The 21,991-nt window shown below is 36.1% G+C and overlaps 1 protein-coding gene across 2 annotated transcripts in view; it reads left to right on the forward strand.

Annotated features, from left to right (window-relative positions):
- The first annotated feature begins 6,042 nt into the window (after positions 1–6,042).
- sema3ab (sema domain, immunoglobulin domain (Ig), short basic domain, secreted, (semaphorin) 3Ab) overlaps positions 6,043–21,991 on the forward strand; it is a 50,938-nt gene continuing 34,989 nt past the window's right edge. Inside the window, exon 1 of one of the 2 annotated variants that reach the window (XM_058751676.1) lies at positions 6,043–6,246. The gene's annotated coding sequence lies outside the window, so the exon portion shown is untranslated. Of the gene's footprint in view, positions 6,247–20,206; positions 20,355–21,991 lie in introns of those variants that run through there. The other variant, XM_058751677.1, reaches the window with a different exon arrangement.

Consider the following 21,991-nt stretch of genomic DNA (forward strand, 5'->3'; position numbering starts at 1 on the left):
TCAGGATGTATTGCTCGATGATTCCTCCTTTATTCTATGCATGTTATTGTTTCCTTCCAGGCCAAATTCCAAAGCTTATACCTGTGTGTTGCAGCGGTTGAGGGTTTGCTGGTAAAAATAACATTGTGTGAGTGGGTTCAGGGATCGAGGCTTACTGGGGTTAAGTGGCTTGGCAGATACGGTTTCCATGAGCGTGAGCTCAAGATTACCTGGAAACGCTCAAATTCCACTTAGATTTTGGAGCATATTAAGTAGCTGTGCTTAGAAACCAATTCAAGGTAAAGTTACATTTAAAGGGAAAGCTCACCCAAAAAAATATAATTAGAAAATTCTGTTATCCTTTACTCTTCCTCATGTCATTCTAAAGCTGACTTTTTTCATCAGTGGAACAAAACTGACATGTTTTGAAGAAGTTATGAAATTTAAGTTATTATCTGGAAATCTTTCCTTTTGCCGTGACTCTTAAACTTTGTTCACACTTCCGCATGCATAAACAAATTTGACACATGGAGATGTGATGTGCCAGGTTTCACTTCAGAGATGCCAAACAACATTGGTTTTTGTGTGTCTCATATCCAGCACACACTCATGAGTACTTACAAGATGGTGAAAGTGTAAATTATTGTATGACTTTGCTAGCTGGCTGTTTATTGTTTTTTCATGGTTAAGTTGAGAGGTTGTGTAATGGTTGTTTGTGTTTTATGTTTAGGTTTATATATGTTTTTGTACAAGGGTCAAAGCCAAGACAAAAGTGATTTTATATAGGAAAAGCATATTAAATGCAGGTAAGTGTTTTTGTGTGTGTGTGTGTGTTATGTTTCAGATAACTCTTTTGAAAATGAAATGCCAAAATATGGGTGAAATAATGTTCCATCCTGGTTCCATTATGTAAAATCCCTTTTCATCTTTGACCCCCAACTTTTACCATTTCACCATCACTTTATGACTTATTATGACATCTCATGAGGCCAAATTGCTTGAATTTTCCAAGTTTGAATATGTAGATGCACAAATGAGAAAAACCAGAATTAGTTTTGGTTTGTTTCTTACACAAAACTGACTTGGATTATTAGTTTTATTACCTAATTTTATGTCCATTGCAATGTCCTTATTGTATGGAAAAAGACCAACTGAACCATTCTTATCTTCTGTGTTTCACAGGGGGAAAAAACCATTTGGATATTCATGAGGGTGATTAAATGATGACAGATTGTTTTCATTTATAATTTTGAATCCAATTACAGTTTAGGATGAATGAGACCATGTTGAAAAAAAAAATAGCATCTGTATAAAAATGGCTGTGTATCCATTATATGGTTGGTTTTGTGTGTATACAGAGGGAAAAGTGTTGCAATGCACCTGTTTGCACTGCAATCCTAGGAAATGGGCATATGCATGTCACCACTGTCTGGACTTCATAATCAAGCCCTCTCTATCTCTCTCTCTGCATGCTTCTCTTTCTCTCTCTCTCCCTCTGTATGGCTGTTTGTCTTTTTCGCTCTCTCTTTCTCCTTCAACACCTGGATGGACGTGGAGTGTGGGTGTGTTGTGTCAAATATTGGCTGCTGTCGAGCAGTAAATTAAAACGAGGTGCAATTTCCTCCAGTCTAATTAGCAGTAAATTGGCGGTGTCTGCTTAGTCAGTCTGCCCAAGGGTACAGAGAGAGATTGACGTGTCATTACATGAGTGAAGGAATACTTGATACTATCACATTAACTTTATTATATGTTTAATCTTTTTTTCATTACTGTTTACCTGAATGTTTATATTTACATAATTTAACATGTTCATTTAGTGCAATTAAGTTAAAAATGAACACATTTATCCATGTGACCTACTTTAAGTTCAAACAATTCAAACTATGTACTGACCTCTAAAGCTACTTTTTGTAATATCTGTTTGATTTAGATTCATTGGCATTTATTTAGGTAATAATTCAGCATATTATGCCATCAATTCTATTGTTTTAATTGACCGACAACACTAAACTGTAATGTCTTAGAAGTTATGCATTCATGAAATGCTATTAATAAAGAGTATGTTTGTGTATATTAATACAGTTTCAAACACACTTAGGTGGTTACTTTAGTTATACGAGCTGTAATTCTGCTCATGCACATGGTCTGATGGGTGTGTGTGTGTGTGTGTGTGTGTGTGTGTGTGTGTGTGTGAAACCTCACATGGTAAAACACTGTGCACTCTGGTCAGGTCCATGAATGGAAAGCATCTGTCATGCGTTAAGCTGTAAAAGCTGTGCAATGTTCCCTGACTGTTTTCATTCTTAAAAAAAAAAAAAAAACAAGAAAGAAAATGGCAAAAGAAAAAGAAAAGAAAATGGCAAAATAGCATCATGGAGGAGATCCCTTCTCTGTCTCTCTCATTTGGGAAGGTGTATGTGTTGGTTGACAATATGTGGTATCAGAGGTGAATTAATTATTCCTTTAAAATTTTGTCAATTTTGTTTACATTTTTAAGAGTTTATCCATCCATCTCTTCATCCTTCTGTCCACTCTTTCCTGTATTTGAGTCCAAAGTCACAGTTACTTTCTTCCTTCATCTCTTTCAGCAGCACAAAGCTCAGAGGTGATTACTGGACTGCATTGTTGTCCAAGATCTCCTGAAAGAGGAAACATGAATTCAGCATTGCATTTACTGTGACCTCGGCCTCACACTCATAACAGTCAGTGTAGAACACGGCTCTGATCAATACAACACCTTATCAATGTCACTGAGACCATGTAAAAATGTAATCACACCATTGACTGGACAGAAACATGAACTGTGGCCTGAACAACAGCAAATAAGACTTTTAGAAGGGTGCATCCTCATATTTTACATACTATCGCTTGAACATTTCATTAATAATTTCAAACATTTTATTGAAAATTAAATTAGTACTATAGAAGTTGCACTCTAGTTCAGAGAGCTTTCCTTGCGGACAGGAGCCAAAAAGTGGCCCTGGGCTTTTTGGCACAGAGCGGCCCTCCAAACCCGGTCCGCACCACACAATAAAGGACTGGCATACTTCTTTACATTATAATTTGTCTTGGTGTATATGGAAAATAGTAAATCATTTTAAAGAATTTTTATGAGGGACAGTTTAATATCACTAAAGTTAAATACCTATATTATCAGTCCATGCTCTGGTATCATCTAAGACTTGAATAGTGCAGAATGCGGACTGTTTTTATGGGCCTTTCTATTGGTCATCATAAACAGTATTTGTCCTTTTGCAGGAGCTTCACATCTATCATTTTAAGGAATAGAGCTCCAATTGTGGAAAAGAGTATAAAATTTATTTTGATAATGAAAAATACAGTAAACAGTACCATGAAATATATAATGTTAAAATTTAAAATAGCTGTCTTTTATGCGAATATATAGTAAAATGGTTTACTGTTGTGATCAAAGCTGAATTTTCAGCATCATTACTTCAGTCTTCAGTGTCATATGATCCTTCAGAAATCATTCTAATATGCTGATTTGCTGCTCAAGAAACATTTCTGATTATTATGAATGTTGAAAACTGTAGTGCTGCTTCATATTTTTGTGAAAAATGTGATACAATTCAGTTTTGGGTAAGAATAAAAATATATAAATATATATTTTTCTTCAACAAGGTTGCATTAAATTGATTAAGTGACAGTAAATATATTTAGACTTATTACGAAGTGCTTATATTTCAAATAAATGACGTTATTTTAATGAGAACCATTTGAGAACCAATAATAACAAACCATTATTAATAATTGATTAATAATAACTAAGCAGCATTAAAATGATTTCTGAAGGGACACTGAAGATTGGAGTAATGATGATGAAAATTCAGCTTTGATCACAGAAATAAATTACATTTTAAAATATCTTAAATAGAAAACCACTATTTTAAGTGTAATATTTCATAATACTATTATTTTTACTGTATTTTTGATCAAATAAATTAAATCTTCTTTCAAATAAATAAAAAGCCTTAATTATTTCATGCTTTTAACACCCTAAAATAATGCATGTGTGAATTAATAAGCAAATTATATTTTTATTAGGTCTACAATATAAATCACTTTCCAATGCACAGCACTCGAAAGCAAAAGTCTTCAGAATTACAATGTTCTAGAGTAAGACATTTAAACATTTTCTTAGACACGTGAAATCATGGAAGAAAGCCTGTATAGAAACATACATTAACTCTTATCTCATGTCTGCTGAAAACTGCTATATTATGTAGGCTACATTGTGACGAATAACGTAAATGGCATTAAAATCTGAGAAATTTGAAAAGGCCAGTAGTAGTTTGCATTCCTGAAAATGAATGTCTTTCGTTTAACATTATTTGATTTTTTTTTTATATCGGTAAACGGTTGGCAAATATTGCTGAATTGTCTCGTCATGTTTAGTCACGCGCAGCTCAGTGTCTGTGAACAGTAAATCCCGCCTTCTTCAATTTGATTGGCTATTTCAAATATTTTGACATTGACGAATCCCTTTGAGCCACTGCACTGAGCTGGGGCAGAATTTTTGAATCAAATGTACCATGCGGGCCATTCGTCTGGGCCAATGGAAGGATAGCCTATATGTACATTTACTACAATTCATTTTTTATATATATTTACGCAACGGGCCAGCCCACATTGTACAGCGGCCCACCAGGAATACTCCCTGTGCTCCAGATGGCCAGTCCGCCACTGCTTGCGGACATAACCAACCTAAACTAGTTAAACTGGTGACCGTGGCCAACCTGAAGTCTTAATCGAAAATTCTAAACTACTATTCAAATACTATTCTTTATTTTTAAAAATAAAAAATAATATTTTATAGCAAGGATGCATTAAATTGAACAAAAATGACAACAGAGACATAAGTAATGTTGCAAAACATTCAAATAAATTATATATAAATTATATTGCTATTCACCAAAAATATGCATTATGGTTTCCACAAAAATATTAAACAGCACAACCGTTTTCAAAATTGATAATACATTTTTCCTAAACACCAATGATGCTGGAAAAATCATCTTTGCTTCACAGAAATAAATTACATTTTAAAATATATTCAACTACAAAACAACTATTTCAAATTGCAATAATAATAATTAACAATATATTTGATTTTACTGTATTTTTAATTAAATAAATGCAGCTTTGGTGAGACTTAAAAAAAACAAAAAACATATATATATACACACTATATCATACCAACCCCAAACATTTAAGCAGTTTGTATGTTTTGAGCACTTTTGGGATTTTAGGTGGTCACATTGGTTTACCTGCAACAAAAATCCAAAATTAAACAAAATTAAACAAAAATTAACCAGTTTGTGTCAGTAATAGACCAGCACTGGCCATCTAAAACCAACCTGTCTAGTCCAAACCGGTCCAAACACAGTAATTACGTCTGAAATGCACAATACTTATTTTTTCTCTTTTATTTGTGACTAAATAACTGCAAGATGGCAGCATTCTTTCCTAGACTCTAGTTGTCCTAGTAGGTGACATTGTCTACTGTCCTCCTGTTGGGTCCCTGATAAATGGCTGATTATCTGCTGCTCATCCTGCTATTCATCTCCTTGATGTTTCACCAGTGGAGAGGTCCCCCCCCCACCCCCCTCATTGATCCTTTTGTGAACAATACACTACACTAGCATTGGCTTTCATTCATTGCAGCCTCAACTCTAGATTTGTCTACAAAGCAATTAAAAGTGTGAAATCCAGTCAATGTATGCCACAGGAGAGAAATTTGCCCAAATACATTGAGCATCGAGGAATATCTGACTTTTAGTTTCACCATGGGTCACCAAAAAAGCACATTCAGACATTTTACAACAATATCAATCTCTGTCGCTGTGGCTTTTACTCAAATGACTCATTAGGAAATAATTGCTTTGGAACAATACCAGCCGCATTGACAGCGTTCAGTGATTTATGACGCAAAGAGAGAGCGCGCACAGGTGAAATCAATCTACTGTAACGAGAGAGTCTAGTGGAATCGGTCTCACCGGGCTAAACCCACAGAACCTCTCTCAGTCACACTTCTTCTCTGTTAGTGTTTACAGTCCGCCGTTCTTCTGGGTTTATGAAGAGGGCATTCACACCTAATGCCGTGTGGCACATGTCTGCAAGCATTGAGCTTCTCACTGCTGATCAAAGATACCTGAAGGGCTTCTCTCCATTCAGTCTTAATGAGGTTTTAACGGATCCATACCTTCTGCTGCTGCCCGCTTGGAGATGGTCTGCATAAATTCTGATGTAAGGTTCTCTTTGAGTTTTAGATGGTTGGTGTCACCAGTAATTTACCCACTTTTGAGCTCCATGAGCTTACAATATTTTCATGAGGTCACTGAGTTTCTGAGAACTGTTGTCCGCCATGGAAGTGCTTGAGAAATAGGCATAATAAGTTATTTTCCCTAGACTTAATTAATGATATAGGAAAATAGAAGAGGTGGTGTGTGGGTGGAAGGTTGCTTTAAGAATTGTTGCAAGAGTGAAGTAACCAGACGTTTGTATTCTTTGGTTTGTGCTCAGCAGGATTAGATGACAATGTTCATTCTGAAGTTTCTTTTTGAACTCGTTTTAAGTGTTTTACCACCTTTGCGTAGTGCATTGTTCCTCTAGGTACTGCTGGAGAGGTTCACCAAACAACTGTGCATTAATTTGTTGACTGGAACTGACTGAAGAAATCCAATGGTGACGTTCCAAATCCATTGTTGATCGACAAAACATGTAATGTAAACTTCTTGTGACTGTCAGAAGTTATGAAGCGTTTAGGTAGGTATTTGTATGTGAAGTATTGTTTTAGCCTAAAATTCTTTTAGGTCCATAGAATATTGAATTCATGGATTTTTATAGGTTGATTTTATTGTATTTAATCAATTTAATGATCATGTTTATTTTATGCATTTACTTTTTTTGGTTCAAATTACTTTTTTTTGTCCAAAGGATACGCTAACAATCAACAGTTTGGGTTTTTAAAATTTTTTTAAATTTATTTTTTAAAATCTCTGTGCTCACCAAGAATGCAGTAATAGAAGAAGAAGAGCAGTAAGATTATGAAATATTATTACAATAAAAACTTTTCTATTTAAATATATTTTAAAATGTATTCCTGTGATGACATCTGAATTTTCAGCAGCCATCAATCCAGTTTTTAATGTCACATGATCCTATATTATTCTAATATGCTAATTTGATGCTTATTATTATTATTATTATTACTGTCAATGTTAAAAAATAGTTGTGCTGCTTTATATTTTTGTGGAAACCATACATTTTTTCAGACTTCTTTGATGAATAGAAAGTTTAAAAGAACAGCATTTACTTGAAATAGAAATCTTTTGTAACATCATAAATATTGTTTTTTTTACTGTCACATTTGATCAAAATAATCCATCCTTTCTGAATAAAAGTATTAATTTCTTTTAAAAAAAAACAATAAATGTTTCTAATATTTTATTGTTACTGAAAGTATTGTGACTACGTTCATCAGCAGATTACGTTTTATTTTATTGAGAAGTGGTGAAGTTTAAGGTAGGGGTTCAAAAATATCAGTGTGAAATGTAACGATGGAACATGATGTTATACAATGTCTTGTACAGAAGTGTTCGACTGAACTCTGTGCTGAACTCTTCAATAAATGACTCTTGGAGGTTTTTGTGACACATGTCAAGTGTGTGGGTGCTGTTATAGGGGAAAATGGAAGCCAGAGGTACAGGCTTTATGGATTTGGTGAAGTTTTTTGTTATGTCTACTTTGTGAAGGTGTAACCTTACATGCAGGCCATTCACTTTCTGTCCACCCCCTTTCTCCTCCTTTTTTCAGGCGTTTTCCCTGTATTTTGTTAAATGATCTCAGCTAGCCTTGACAAGCCCTTCTGGAGCCGCTCCATGGCTTAAGACAGTGGTGTCAGGATATCCATAAATCTTGATGCCAGTTTGTCACTTTGTGGTCTCATGATAACAGAATACCAACATATTCAGGGGAGTTTATTTAATATAAGATTCTGTTCATTATAATTATTGTTATTAATACATTCAATTATCTATTCAACATTAGTATCTTTTATCATATTCCTCTTGGAATTATGGTAATTACAGTAAGGTTCAATTTATTAACATTACTTAAATGGACAGTTATCCTAAATTGATCCAAACCTGATGTTGAGATGTGGTTGTGATTTTAAGAACATATTTTTTTTTATATAACGCGATTTTGAAAAAATTAGGGTCCAAACTAAATTGAAAAATTGCACCTCATTCAAAAAAAAAAAAGAGTTTGGATGCAGATTTGGAAAAACACGAGGGTTAATAAATGATGACAGAATTTTCATTTTTTTGAATTTTGAAATTTTCCTTTAAATCATTAGGCAGAACCAACAATGAACAAAATTTTACAGCATTTATCAATCTAGATTAAATTTGCTTTATATAAAAAATCATGTTAATTTTTATTTTATGTTCTTTCATTATGTTATTCATACAGCTTGAATTGTAAAAAAAAAAAAAAATCTAAATTAACAAATTTAATTTAATATCAAATTTAGTATACAGTATGCATTAAAATTACCTAGATTAATAAATATTAGTATTTCATGTAAGATATTGCATTAACTAATGTAAAAGTATAGAACCTTATTTTAAAGTTTTATCAGAATGAATTATACCTGCATTTATTTGGTTGTTTTTTTGGGGGGGCGGGGTTGGGGGGGGGGGGGGGTTGTTATTGTTTACAGCTGTAATGGAATTCACAAATGCATGCAAAAACGCTCTTTTGAACTAGTTCAATAGCAGCTTCTCTGAAGGACTGGGTATTCATGACTATTTTGGGTTTCGACGTCAAGGTGGCCCTGCATATGTTGACTGGATGATGGATGGTTTTCAGGGGCTGGTGGTTGCATATGGACAGAAAACTGAAAGTGCTTATGTATCCAGTTTATATAAGTACAAACTGGAAAATTGCTGGCATTTCTCCTCCCCATACCAAGACCAAGTGTCGGCGAGGGAAATGGGAGGGATGCCAAAGTAGTGTGACTGTTCCAAGAACCTTCGGCAAGATCTTATATTGGTCCTTTACCGGTGCAAAAATACACTATACTGTAGTATACTTGAATTTTAATTTATGTTGTTTATATTGTGCTATCTAGAAAAACAGTTCTTATCAGTGCAAGAAGTAGACAGCACTATCTTGACACGGTCTGTCACTAACTTGGCCTTACATTATTGTATATAAAATCAGTGAAATATGCTTTTAAAGGCAACTTGAAATGAGTAAAATAGTAATGTTTCTTTTAGCTCCACAGCCTTTCAGTTGAGCTTTGCATAGTTTAAAACGTAGACGCTGTTGTGATCCCTTCATCTCCTCAAACTCCCTCACATCCCGTCTTCCGTCTGCCTGTCGCTGTATTTCCCTCTCTGTTCTTAAGGTTGGCTCGGGCCACCGCGTATGTGTGTTAGGAAAGTGATTAGAGTCAAGAGTAGTGCTTTAAAGACATGCTTTTGTCTACAGCTGAAAGACTTGAATGAATTGCTTTAATCCCCCTTAGCAGACCTGAGGCTGTTGGGTAAAATCTTCTTCAAGGCCGTGGCTGCCTTAAGCTACAGGTAGGAGTTTCTCAGTCTCTGGGAATTTGCATCGTAATTGGGTTTAGCTCTCATAAATGAGGTTAATTACAGCAATGTGGATTTAATTTCAGAATCAAGCACATATTTAGGTTTGAGAGAGAGGGTTTGGAAGCACATTGAGTGCACTACTACAAGTTTGCGCCTAAAAATGAGATGAAGTCTATGTTAAGTTTGCACATGACAGTTCTAGGTAGTTCTATTCTAATTCTAGAATGAGACTGAAAAATGCATTAGTGATAATAAATTTATGTAGGCAGCGAGCGATGCATGTCCCAGAATGCACCTATTTAGCAGGTAGCTTGAATGCAGAGGGGTGCTACATAATGTAGAGATGAGCCACTGCATTTATTGGCTATGACATCCTTTTGAGCGATCATTAGAGAGTCAATACCACATATTCTCCTTCATGTGTTTCTGTGTGGCTCAGCTAACCAAGAAATTAATACTTTTATTCAGCAAGGACACATTAAATTGATCAAAATAAAAAATTAAGTGGCACATTGATAATAATGAACGTTTTTAAGCACCAAATTTGCAAATTTGAATGATTTCTAAAGGATCATGTGACTCTGATGACTGGTGTAATTGGCACAAAAAATTCAGCTTTGCATCAAAGGAATAAATTACATTTTAAAATATATTTTAAAAGAAAACAGCTATTTTAAATAGTAAGAATATTACATAATATTGTACTGTATTTTTATTTTTATTCAAATAAATGCAGCCTTGGTGAACATTAGTGATTTCTTTCAAAAAACATTTAAAAAAATGTTACCGACCCCAAACGTTAAAAGAAATGCGTAAAAGTTATTCAGCCATATACATACTAACACACCTACATTTATAAGTAAAACAGCGCAAAATAGCCGAAATAAATGTTATCTGATTTGAACCACATGTGCGGCTTCTGTGCAACTTAGCAGCTGTGTTAAAGGTCCGAGTTTCACCATGTGCCCGATGGCACTTAAGGGAAGGGCAGGCCGACCTCTGCACGGTGGGAAGGCGAACACATTGCGCAGAGTAATTTATTCATGGCTTTGTGGTTTTTCACGTTATTTTGCCATCCATTTTTTATTGAGAGAGAGAGACACTGACTCACACGGCGTGGTGTTCTTGTCCATTAATACTGCATGCCGGTCTCAGCCAGGATTCTACCATGAAATGTTTATAGAGTAAATAATTGCTCCTGGTTAGGGCACGTTGTCGACACCCAGAAGGCGACGGTCTGTGTTTGGATCACGATGGGACATTCAGAAATTAGGCCACTCCCCTCTACCCCACTTTCTGCCATCTCTCTCTTATAACTACTGCTGTATACTGTATATGTTCTGTTTTTTTTAAATGACAGCATAGTTTGTGAGAGTAGATTAATTCAGATTAACGCATTTAACGTGAATTAATTTAACCTGCATTGAAGCCATACATACAGCCAACATACTGAGTATCAAAACGTACCATAATATTACCATGGTTTAGAGATGGTACCTTGGTATATACTCACAACAATTGCAGTTATGTATCAGATGGAGATATTGTACTTTACTATAGTACATAAATGATATGGAATGTACTTTGTATTCAGTATTTAGATCACTTAAAATTGTGCCATGGTACTTATCATGGCAGTGTCATATAAATAGCATGGTAAATTAAATTTCATCCAATGCCATCACTGTACTGTACCACGGTACTGCCAAATGACTTTTTTAAGGGATTATATTTAATACCATGTTTATTTATTTATTTTTTATGAACATGTCCAGATATATTCCGTACAAATAATGCTGTGGAATTAACTGGGTACAGTGACAATATTCAATGGAAATTCTTAGAAATGCACCATGGTATCGAATTTCTTGTCCAAAACCATGATAGGGTCACGGTGCACACAGCAGGAAGGAACGAGGACCACGGAGACGAGGATAACTTTCAAAATAACAGTCTTTAATAAACTCAAACAGGGCAAGACAAGGCAAGGCTGAGGCACACAGGAACACAAGGAACGTAACGAGTAAACCAGACAAAAAGGAACTAAACAGGCAGGAACTAAATACACAGGATAATTAAACACACAGCTGAACAGAATCATTATCAAACTAAACAAGGACAGGAAAAAGACAATATAAGGACACAAGAGGGCGGGAAACACATGACACACGACACAGGACTGACAAACTCCCCCCTCCCGGAAGGTGCGCCCCGTGCCGTAACAGTACCACCGGGGAGGGGGGAGGGGGGGTGGGCGCTCTGGACAGACACGGACAGCCTTACAGGACGGGGACCTCCAGGAACAGACAGTTCAGGGTGCCATGGTGGATCAGGGAGCTCAGGAGGTCACAGCACGTGGTCTTCGTGGCCGTGGCCTCGGTCCCCTCGGCCCGGGCCACTACAGCCGGAACCCTACTACCCCCCACAAAAAAATTCCTTGGGGGCTTGATGTCGGAGCGGCCGGCAGGTTTGAAGGAGCCACAGCCGGCGGATTTGAGCGAGCGGCAGCCCGTGAACTTGACTTTGGAGTGGCCGGCGGGCTTGGGTTAGCCACAGCCAGCAGCCTGGACAGATAGTCGGTCAACAGACTTGACTGATGATCAACCGGCAGGCTTAAGTGAGCCACGGCCGGCGGGCTTAACTTTGTAGAGGCCGGAGAACTTGACTGATGAACAGCCGGCGAACTTGACTGACGGGCAGCCAGCGGTGATCCCGTCAAACTCCCACGCTGAATTTCCGCAGGCTAGAGTGGGATGACGAGCGGCGACTTCCATGCTGAGGGGAAAACAAACAGGAACAAACCAAAAACTTTCAAAAAAACGGAAAACAAAACAGTGAAAAAAGGCGCTGCTCACTCTCTGTTTAGGTCTGGTCTTCTGTCACAATGCACACAGCGAGGACCACGGAGACGAGGATAACTTTCAAAATAACAGTCTTTAATAAACTCAAACAGGGCAAGACAAGGCAAACAAGGCAAGGCAAGGCTGAGACACACACAGGAACGAGTAGACCAGACGAAAAGGAACTAAACAGGCAGGAACTAAATACACTGGATGATTAAATACACAGCTGAACAGAATCATAATCAAACTAAACAAGGACAGGAAAAAAAAAACATATAAGGACACAAGAGGGCGGGAAACACACGACACAGGACTGACAGATAGTACCGTGTGTGCCTCACATGTCCTGAAAAGTGAAGCTGCGGGCTCTTTGATCGCCCCCTGGTGGCTGGCTACAGTACAGGTAATAAAGCCCACTCTCCATGTAAATGAATGGGACTTGAGTCAAAATAAAAAAAAATAAATTACACTTCCAATACAATTTTCTGAAATAAGGTTTTGGTCATTTAAGGTAGTTGTTATCACACTGATATATGTTCAGTTGTTTGTTTTTGTCATAAGTTTGATTTTAGCTTGATACCGCGTCTCCACCTCACGACACTGCTGTGCAGACTCTGGCTCCAAATGATGTCATTTACACACGATGGCAGTGGCCATACTGAGATGCTATGGCTTCACTTTTCTATAGTGGAAGGAAGTGGAGACGCGTCGTTCATCTTTTTTATATATAGTCTATGGATAGTACCATGATACTTTTTGTAAAATCACATTTAACAAAGTTTTTGTACTGTAAGTGATATTACATTTAATATAGTAACATGGTACTTTTTTTAAGTTATATGACATTTAACATCATAACATGTCAAAAATACCATATTTGTACCATGGTAGTTTCTGTAAGTGATATCAGATTTACAATAGTATTAGGTCCAAAATACCATATTAATACCATGGCACTCTTTGTAAGTGATCTGATATTTACTATAGTATATATGTCCAAAAAAACATAGTAGTAACATGGTACTTTTTGTAAGTGATAATTCAATTAAATTCAGTTCAATTCAATTCAAAAGCTTCATTGTCTATCCCCAAAGGGGTAGAAAATTGTCTTTAGATAAAAGGCTCAAACACAAACAATACAAATAATCATCACAGCAACACATTACATACATCCCCTAAAAAACACACAACTATATTAATACATAAATTAATTTTAAGATCCTATTTAAAATACCAATCGCAGTTGGGATAAAGATCTTATACTTGGCCCTTTTCATTAAAGGCACTTTATACTGTCTATACGGGGGATGAGAAGAGTTTCCCACAACAACAGAGGCTTTCCTTTTTAATGTGACAGAAAAATGATCAGAAAGAGGTGTTTGTCTCTCACCAATTATTTTACTCGTCACATTTATAATCCTTAAAAGTTTGTTTTTGCTTTTAACAGAAAGAGAGTTGAATCAGGATACAATATTAATAGGATACAACTATCAAAATGTATTTTTCAATGTTAAAACTCCTCAGTTTTCTCAATAACCCTAAACATTGATAAGCCTTTTTAAAAACATGATCTGAATGCTTATCAAATGAAAATTGAGAATCAATCTCCGTACCTAAATATTTAAAGGGGTGGTTTACTGCGATTTCACTTTTTTCATTTTAAATAGTGTGTAATGTTGCTGTTGGTGCATGAACAGTATCTGCAAAGTTGAGGCGCTGAAAGTTCAACGTAAGCGGAGATATCGTCTTTTAAAAATCAGGAAGTTTAATGCCTACAAAAACGACTCCTATGGGACTACAACAAGATACTTCCCGGGTTGCATACGTAAAAAACCCATCAAACCCCTCCCTCCGGAACATGCAAAAAAGGGGGCAAGGCCATGTTCTGCGGCTTTGTCGAAGAGGAAGAGTTATAGTGGAGAGTTGTAGCCATGCCGTCGAAACGGTGTTATTTTCACCCAGCTGTCAGGTCTTCTGTGTGCGGGCTTCCTACGGACGCTGTAGTTCGTCAACAATGGTTAAAATTTATGTTTGATTATATTCCTGACAATTACAATCCTAATTTAGCTCTCTGTGCCGCGCATTTTACGGAAGACAGCTTCCAGAATCTACACGAGTTCAATGCCGGATTCACACAGAAACTATTACTAAAACATGGAGCAGTTCCAACTTTAAAACCAGAGGCAGCAGCTGTTGGGCCACAACCTGTAAGTAAGATTTAATAATTTTAAATGTATTTGCATGTATAATTTCAGACGTAATGTTTTAGTTTTATCAAGGTCGTAAACAAATGTCAACGCTGGCTTTAGTAGCCAGTGAGTTAAATGCTATTTTGTGTGTCTATGACAAACGCGTACAAACATTTTGGACCCGAATTTGTAATTATGTACTAATTTTGTAAATGTATTTTCCATGTATACTTTATGACGTAATTTTTAGTTTTATCAAGGTCGTAAACAAATGTCAACGCTGGCTTTAGTAGCCAGTGAGTTAAATGCTATTTTGTGTGTCTATGACAAACGCGTACAAACATTTTGGACCCGAATTTGTAATTATGTACTAATTTTGTAAATGTATTTTCCATGTATACTTTATGACGTAATTTTTTAGTTTTATCAAGGTCGTAAACAAATGTCAATGCTGGCTTTAGTAGCCAGTGAGTTAAATGCTATTTCGTGTGTCTATGACAAACGCATACAAACATTTTGGACCCGAATTTGTAATTATGTACTAATTTTGTAAATGTATTTTCCATGTATACTTTATGACGTAATTTTTAGTTTTATCAAGGTCGTAAACAAATGTCAATGCTGGCTTTAGTAGCCAGTTAGTTAAATGCTATTTTGTGTGTCTATGACAAACGCGTACAAACATTTTGGACCCGAATTTGTAATTATGTACTAATTTTGTAAATGTATTTTCCATGTATACTTTATGACGTAATTTTTAGTTTTATCAAGGTCGTAAACAATGTCAATGCTGGCTTTAGTAGCCAGTGAGTTAAATGCTATTTCGTGTCTATGACAAACGCATACAAACATTTTGGACCCGAATTTGTAATTATGTACTAATTTTGTAAATGTATTTTCCATGTATACTTTATGACGTAATTTTTAGTTTTATCAAGGACGTAAACAAATGTCAACGCTGGCTTTAGTAGCCAGTGAGTTAAATGCTATTTCGTGTGTCTATGACAAACGCATACAAACATTTTGGACCCGAATTTGTAATTATGTACTAATTTTGTAAATGTATTTTCCACGTATACTTTATGACGTAATTTTTCGATTTGATCAAGAACGTAAACACAAGCCAACGCTGTTTGGTTATAGTGGCCAGTTAGTTCGATGCTATTTTGTGTGTATAAGACAAAAGTGTACAAACTTCAAAAATTGATATGTAATCACAACAGCAAACTTCCATTCAGAAAGGTTTTGTAAGAGCCGTGTTTGCGGAAGTTCTGCTTGACTCTCTTCATTACCGCTTTCCTGGGTCTGATTCTGGCTCAAACTGATACGGCAATATTGACACCATTATTTACATTTGACCGGAGCACATGCAACTGTTGCCCGTGAAGGTAATGGGCGTGACGTTTCCGGACAATGTGCAGTACGCAGTTTAGCCAATCACAACACACCGGCCCAACTGACCAATCTGAGCCCATTGCCTGTTTCTGAGGGAGTGGTTTCAGAGAATCAGGAAGTCAACTGGTCGATCAAATGACAGAGGAGAAAGCGGCTTACAATAAAGGTGAAATATATGAAAAATAAGGCGTTTTTTAACAAACGAAACACGAAGACATGTTATATTGCACCCCATAAACACAATCAAGCAAAGAAAAAAAGCAGTAAACCACCCCTTTAAAAAATCCCACTTGTTCAACTTCATCTCCATTAAAGGTTCACAAAGTGCTAGTACACTGTTAGCCCCACAACACATTTCTTTGGTTTTACTAATATTAATCTGCAAAGAACTCTCCTCTGTCCAAATTGTGATATAGTTAACAAAATTCTTATCATTATCACAGGTCATTTCGTTTATATAAATAAAAAATTAAATTGGTGATAAAACACATCCCTGTGGAAGGCCCATGTTTAAAACCACGGTTGCTGTAGTACTGTGGTATTTTTTTTGTAAGTGATCTGACATTTACCATAGTACCATGTCCACAAAACATAGTAGCACCATGGTACTTTTTGTAGTGATATCACCATGACCATAGCAACAGGACCAAAATACTATATTAGTACCATACTTTCTGTAAGTGATATCATATACCATAGTGCCATGGTACCTTTTGAAAGTGATATCACAATTACCATAATACCATCCCCAAAAAAAAAAAACATAGTAGCACCATGGTACTTTTTGTAAGTGGGATCACATTTACCGTAGTACAATGGCACTTTTTTGTAAGTGATATCATATTTACCTTAGTAAAAGGACCAAAATACCATATTAGAACCATGATACTTTTTGTAAGTGATCTGACATTTACCATAAAACCCCAAGATGTTGATAGACTTTCCTCAACCCCTGCTTGATTTTCATTGGCAGCTGGATTCCCTCAGTCTGATAAAACAGTGTTTGTGGAAAGTCATTGTGTCATCTTACATTATCATAACAGGTAAACCATAATTCCTTACTTCTTCTTTCATCACGACTCACACTGCCTCCCTAAGCATCTTCTAACACCTGTCACACGGTCCCACAGTCCCGGGACAGACTGCGTGGGCTTTGGACAAATGGCTGAGCTAAACAGCCTCATTTATGGGATTACTTTCCCAGAGTGTTTGAACAGATGAGGACTCGAACGCTCCATCCATGCGGTCAGTAGTGGGTGGAGGTCGAGAGGGGGCCAGGAAGGGTGGATGGAGTCTGAAAGGGTTTAAAGAGGGTGATGGGGGTCTGGAAGAGGTGTGGGCATCAGAGTGGGTGTGGGCATGTCTTTATGTCTGTGGTGCTCTATGTTCAGTGTGGGCCGATGGGAGGGTTTGTATTGTATTAATAAGTGCTGAGTGAGATCTTCATGTTTCCTGTGGTTTCACTGTTAATAGATCCTTAAAAGTGCAAGAAGAATATTTAATTTTGTATATTTTTCTTGAACTCTATGACTAAAATCACCCTGTGAGATAAGTGTTTCTTGAAATGTTAGTTTCAGACTTGAACTGGTCTAAATGACTCAAAGATTTTTGAGTAAAGGTTGCTAATGAACTACTTAAAAATGTTCTGAGGAATGCTAATGGAATTTCTAGCATAATTTGGAGGCTGTCCAAAGAGGATCATATACAAATCCACTAAGAATCAAACAAGATCCTGCTGGATAAATTGAAAATTTTTCAGCCTCTTCATTATTGGTCCCAAATGGTTATAGTAATTTTATTAGCATTCCTTATCTGTTGATACGTGTTCGCTGCAAATGTGTTTGTTTTGCTAATTTTCAGCTTTGAAATAGTGTAAAATTAAGTATTATTGCAAATCTCAGAATCAGATGTTGTTATATTGTTACATGTGTATACTGTTACATACACAAAAAACATTTACTATTATTATCAATACTGAAAACAGTTGTGCTGCTTTTTTTTTTTTTTTTTTTTTTTTAAGATTATTTGATGAATAGAAGGTTTAAAAGAACATAATTTATTTGAAAAATATATATAGATATATATTTTGTAGGAATGTACCTGCGAAAGTCTTTAACATTACTCACTTAAAAAAAAAAAAAAAGGAATAAATTAAGAATAAATGGCTTTATGAATTAGTTCATAGTCCATGATGTGGACCTTGAAAATCTTGACACATGGATTGAGAGGGTATACAGAATCAGGCTGGGTTACTTCACAAAGACAATAAGCAATAGCCAAACGATCTTCCAGATGAAGGGTTTTCTTCCAGCCTGAATATACAAACTCTCAGGAGCTTCAGTTTTCATATCACTGAGTGTGTTTGAAAGAGAATTAGTTCTGGATCTTCCTCGCTTCTCCAAAGGGCTTTATTTATTTCTGCATGTTAGCACAGATTCTTGAGCAATAACACAAACTTTCCTATTTGGTCTATGTTGTGTCAAAATGCAAGCCTATGCAGTTTAAAGGTCTAGTAATATAAAAAATTCAAATTGGAAAGTTGGTGTCTAATGTAAAATCAGGTTTGAGACCCAGTGAGTTGAACTCAGATGAGATGAATAAACATATATATAATTTATTTTTTTGACACAAAATTCATACTCTTGACACTTTTATTTGTACAAATGCTGCTCTTTTACACTGGAGCAGTGTTTTTGGGACACGTGAGGAGGAAATGGTCAATGAAAGTCCCTTGTTTGTCTTGAATTACTTGCATACATGTTTGCATTCCGCAGACGTTCATTCTTCTCCTCTGATATTAAAATTGTGTACCTCAGGCCCTTGGTCATCTGATTCCAATGTGAGATTTGCTAGAAAAGACCGGAACGCTGTATGACGCCACGATGGCCTTGTGTGAGTGAGTGGCATTGAATTGAGTTGTGTAATAGTTGGACCCTGGAGTCATGCAGGAGTATTCTTCAGCAGATTCCTTTTTAAAGCAGTGCTGTCAGTGAGACTCATGGGATAGATGACTGAAGCAGAGAAAAAACTAAGATGAGATAGAAAAGAATAGAATACATATACTTTTTCTGAAGAATTGGCACGCTGGACGTTCTACACATAATCCAATCCTTGCATGTTTGTCTGGTAAGTATTTTGGCTAATTTGATGTACTTTTCAACTATTTCTTAGACATTTTACAACAGTTTAGGCCTATTCATTGAGTTCAGTTGTAGAATCTGATGGGTTTATTTAGGTGTGAAGTTCAATTGCTTGAGTCTGTTTTTCTCGCTGGAAGCAGACATCAATTAGATGGGAAATCAGTGGGGAGCTCACTGTAGTAGAAGGCTACTTTAATGAAAATTGAACACCACTTGAACTAAATTGGCAGACTGCCGCTCTCGCTCTGCATGCCGGCCTCATTATTTACCCATTAACAGACTCTCTGTCCAAACCTTTATATAGCAGGCAAACACTTGCTACTTTATCATGACTCCACATCAACTTGAATAAACAGAGTTCAGTCTCCTCAGCCTAATCTTACAGCTGGCATTTCTCAAGATGACAAACGAGTGCTTAAATTCACACAGTAAGCAAAAATTGTGTTGTCTATAAGCAAAAAGTTAGGACTAACTCCTGCCAAGATTCTAAAACCCATTTTGTTAATGTCTAGAAAATTCAAGCTTTTCTTCATTTAGTAGTGCTTCCAGCACTACATCCAGTCAAAGTTTGAAATTAAGATTTTTAAAATGTTTTTGCAAGACGTATCTTATACTCACCAAGACTGCATTTATTTGATCAAAAATACAGTAAAAGATACTGGCATTTTGTGAAATATTGCCGTTTAAAGGGGTCATATAATGCTACATGCACTTTTACAAGTTGTTTGAACTGAAATGTGTGTTGGCAGTGTGTGTACACAACCACCCTATAATAATAAAAATCCACCCAGTGTTTTTTTTGTAATCTCCTTAAATCTTTACCCCTTTCTCAAATCGAGCCGTTCTTTCTGTGTGATGTCACACGGACGGAGGCCCCTCCCACGATTGTTGATTGACAGCAGCGTTTCAGCACAGACTGCACTGGTGTCTTACCTCAGACCCGCTCTGAGTGAGCTGTCATCAGTTATTTCACCGCCGGAGCAGATGTAGACAAGAATGACTCCTAAGCGATTGAGGTGTTTTGTTGTTGGATGTAATAATGAACATAGCAGTAGTCATTTACTCCCGTCATCTGAGCCGCTGAAGAGGATTAGGTTTTGTTCTGAAGGGAATGCGCCCTCAATCTACCTAAATGCGTCTATGTTCGCGCGAATCATTCGTGATCCAGTTTCACCTCCAGAAAAAGTGAGTACAAGGTTTTTTAAAATTAATATTTGCAAATGGCCTTTCCTAATAATGTGCTAATTAGCAAGTTTCATGATGAATGCGGCTAAAGTAAACAGTCCCTTGGAGAGCGGCTAGGAAGAAATGGGCGGAGTCAGCAGAGCTCATTAACATTTAAAGGAGAATGACACAATACCGCATGCTCTGACAAGAGCTGTTTTTGACAGGGTGAAAAAGGTGTTTTTTACACTACCAATGAGAAATTTTAACCAAACTATGTTACAGAGTTTTCATTTAGACCCTAAAGAATAATATCAACTTGTGGAAAATGGGCATTATATGACCCCTTTAAAATAACAGTTTTCTGTATTATTATATTTATATTTTAACAAGTCAACATTTGAAGTGGATCAAAACCTTTGATCAAAGTTGTCCTATAAAACCTAAAATTCAGCTTTGAATAAATTACACTTTAAAATATAGTAGTCAACATTTGAAGTGGATCAAAAAAGTTCATCAAAGTTGTCTTATAAGACAAGAACTAATTTTGGTCTTCAGTGTCGCACGATCCTTCAGAAATCATTCTAACGTGCTGATTTTGCTCTATAAACATTTCATGTGTATATTAAAATGGCCAACAGTTATTTTAAATTGTAATACTATTTCACAATATTGCTGTTTTTATTGTATTTTGGATCAAATAAATGCATTTATTTTATTTTTTAGCCTTATGCTCCTGCATTATGTAATTTACTAAGAAAGTAATTATATCACATCATGTGAGATATTCCCAGTAGTCTCTTTTTTTTTACCTCTCATATTGCGTCTGTTGCTGAGAGCTTTGGACAGTCCTGTCAGTCGCAAGCTCGTTTGTCAAAACCTATTAAATCCCAATTACTGAAGTATTCATGCTCTGTGTGGATTGTGCCAAACAGAAATATGAAGAGAAGTCTGGTGGCCTGTAGTTCAACATTATCATGTTTCAATAGGCAGCATCACGGCTTTGGGATATTAAAAAGAGATCAGACTGAAAGCACAGGAATCATTCATAGACTGCTCCATTGTCTTCTAGAAGTGTTGGTATGTTCTGTGGGGGAGGGATCACAGATAATGAGGTCAATGGATTTGTGGTGGAGTGGGCGGAGTAACAGAAACTGGCGTCAATCAAATATGCACACAAAAATCTTAACCGATTTAGCTCTGTAGTTTTACTTTAAGGAACAAATGACAATTTTGTCATTATTTGCTCACCCCGCATGCCATCCTTTGAATATGTTATTCTATTTATTCTGCGAAATGTGAAATAAGATGGTAGCCACTCTTTTACACAGGAAATAATGTGAATTTATATATGTATTTTTATTTTTATATATTACCATTCAAATGTTTCTTATGCTTCCCAAGGCTGCATTTATTCAGTAAAAATAGCAATATTGTGAAATATTTTTAATAAAACTGTTTTCTATTTCTATTTTCTATGTTAGTTTTTAAAATGTAGTTTATTCCTGTAATGCAAAGCTGAATTTTCAGCATCATTACTCCAGTCTTCAGGGTCACATGATCCTTCAGAAATCTTTATAATATGCTAAATTGTGCTCAGTAAACATTTCTTATTATTAGCAATCTTGAAAATAGTTGTGCTGCTTAATATTTTTGTG

This window comes from Onychostoma macrolepis, chromosome 18, assembly GCF_012432095.1.
Source record: "Onychostoma macrolepis isolate SWU-2019 chromosome 18, ASM1243209v1, whole genome shotgun sequence".
NCBI classification, from domain to species: Eukaryota; Metazoa; Chordata; class Actinopteri; order Cypriniformes; family Cyprinidae; genus Onychostoma; species Onychostoma macrolepis.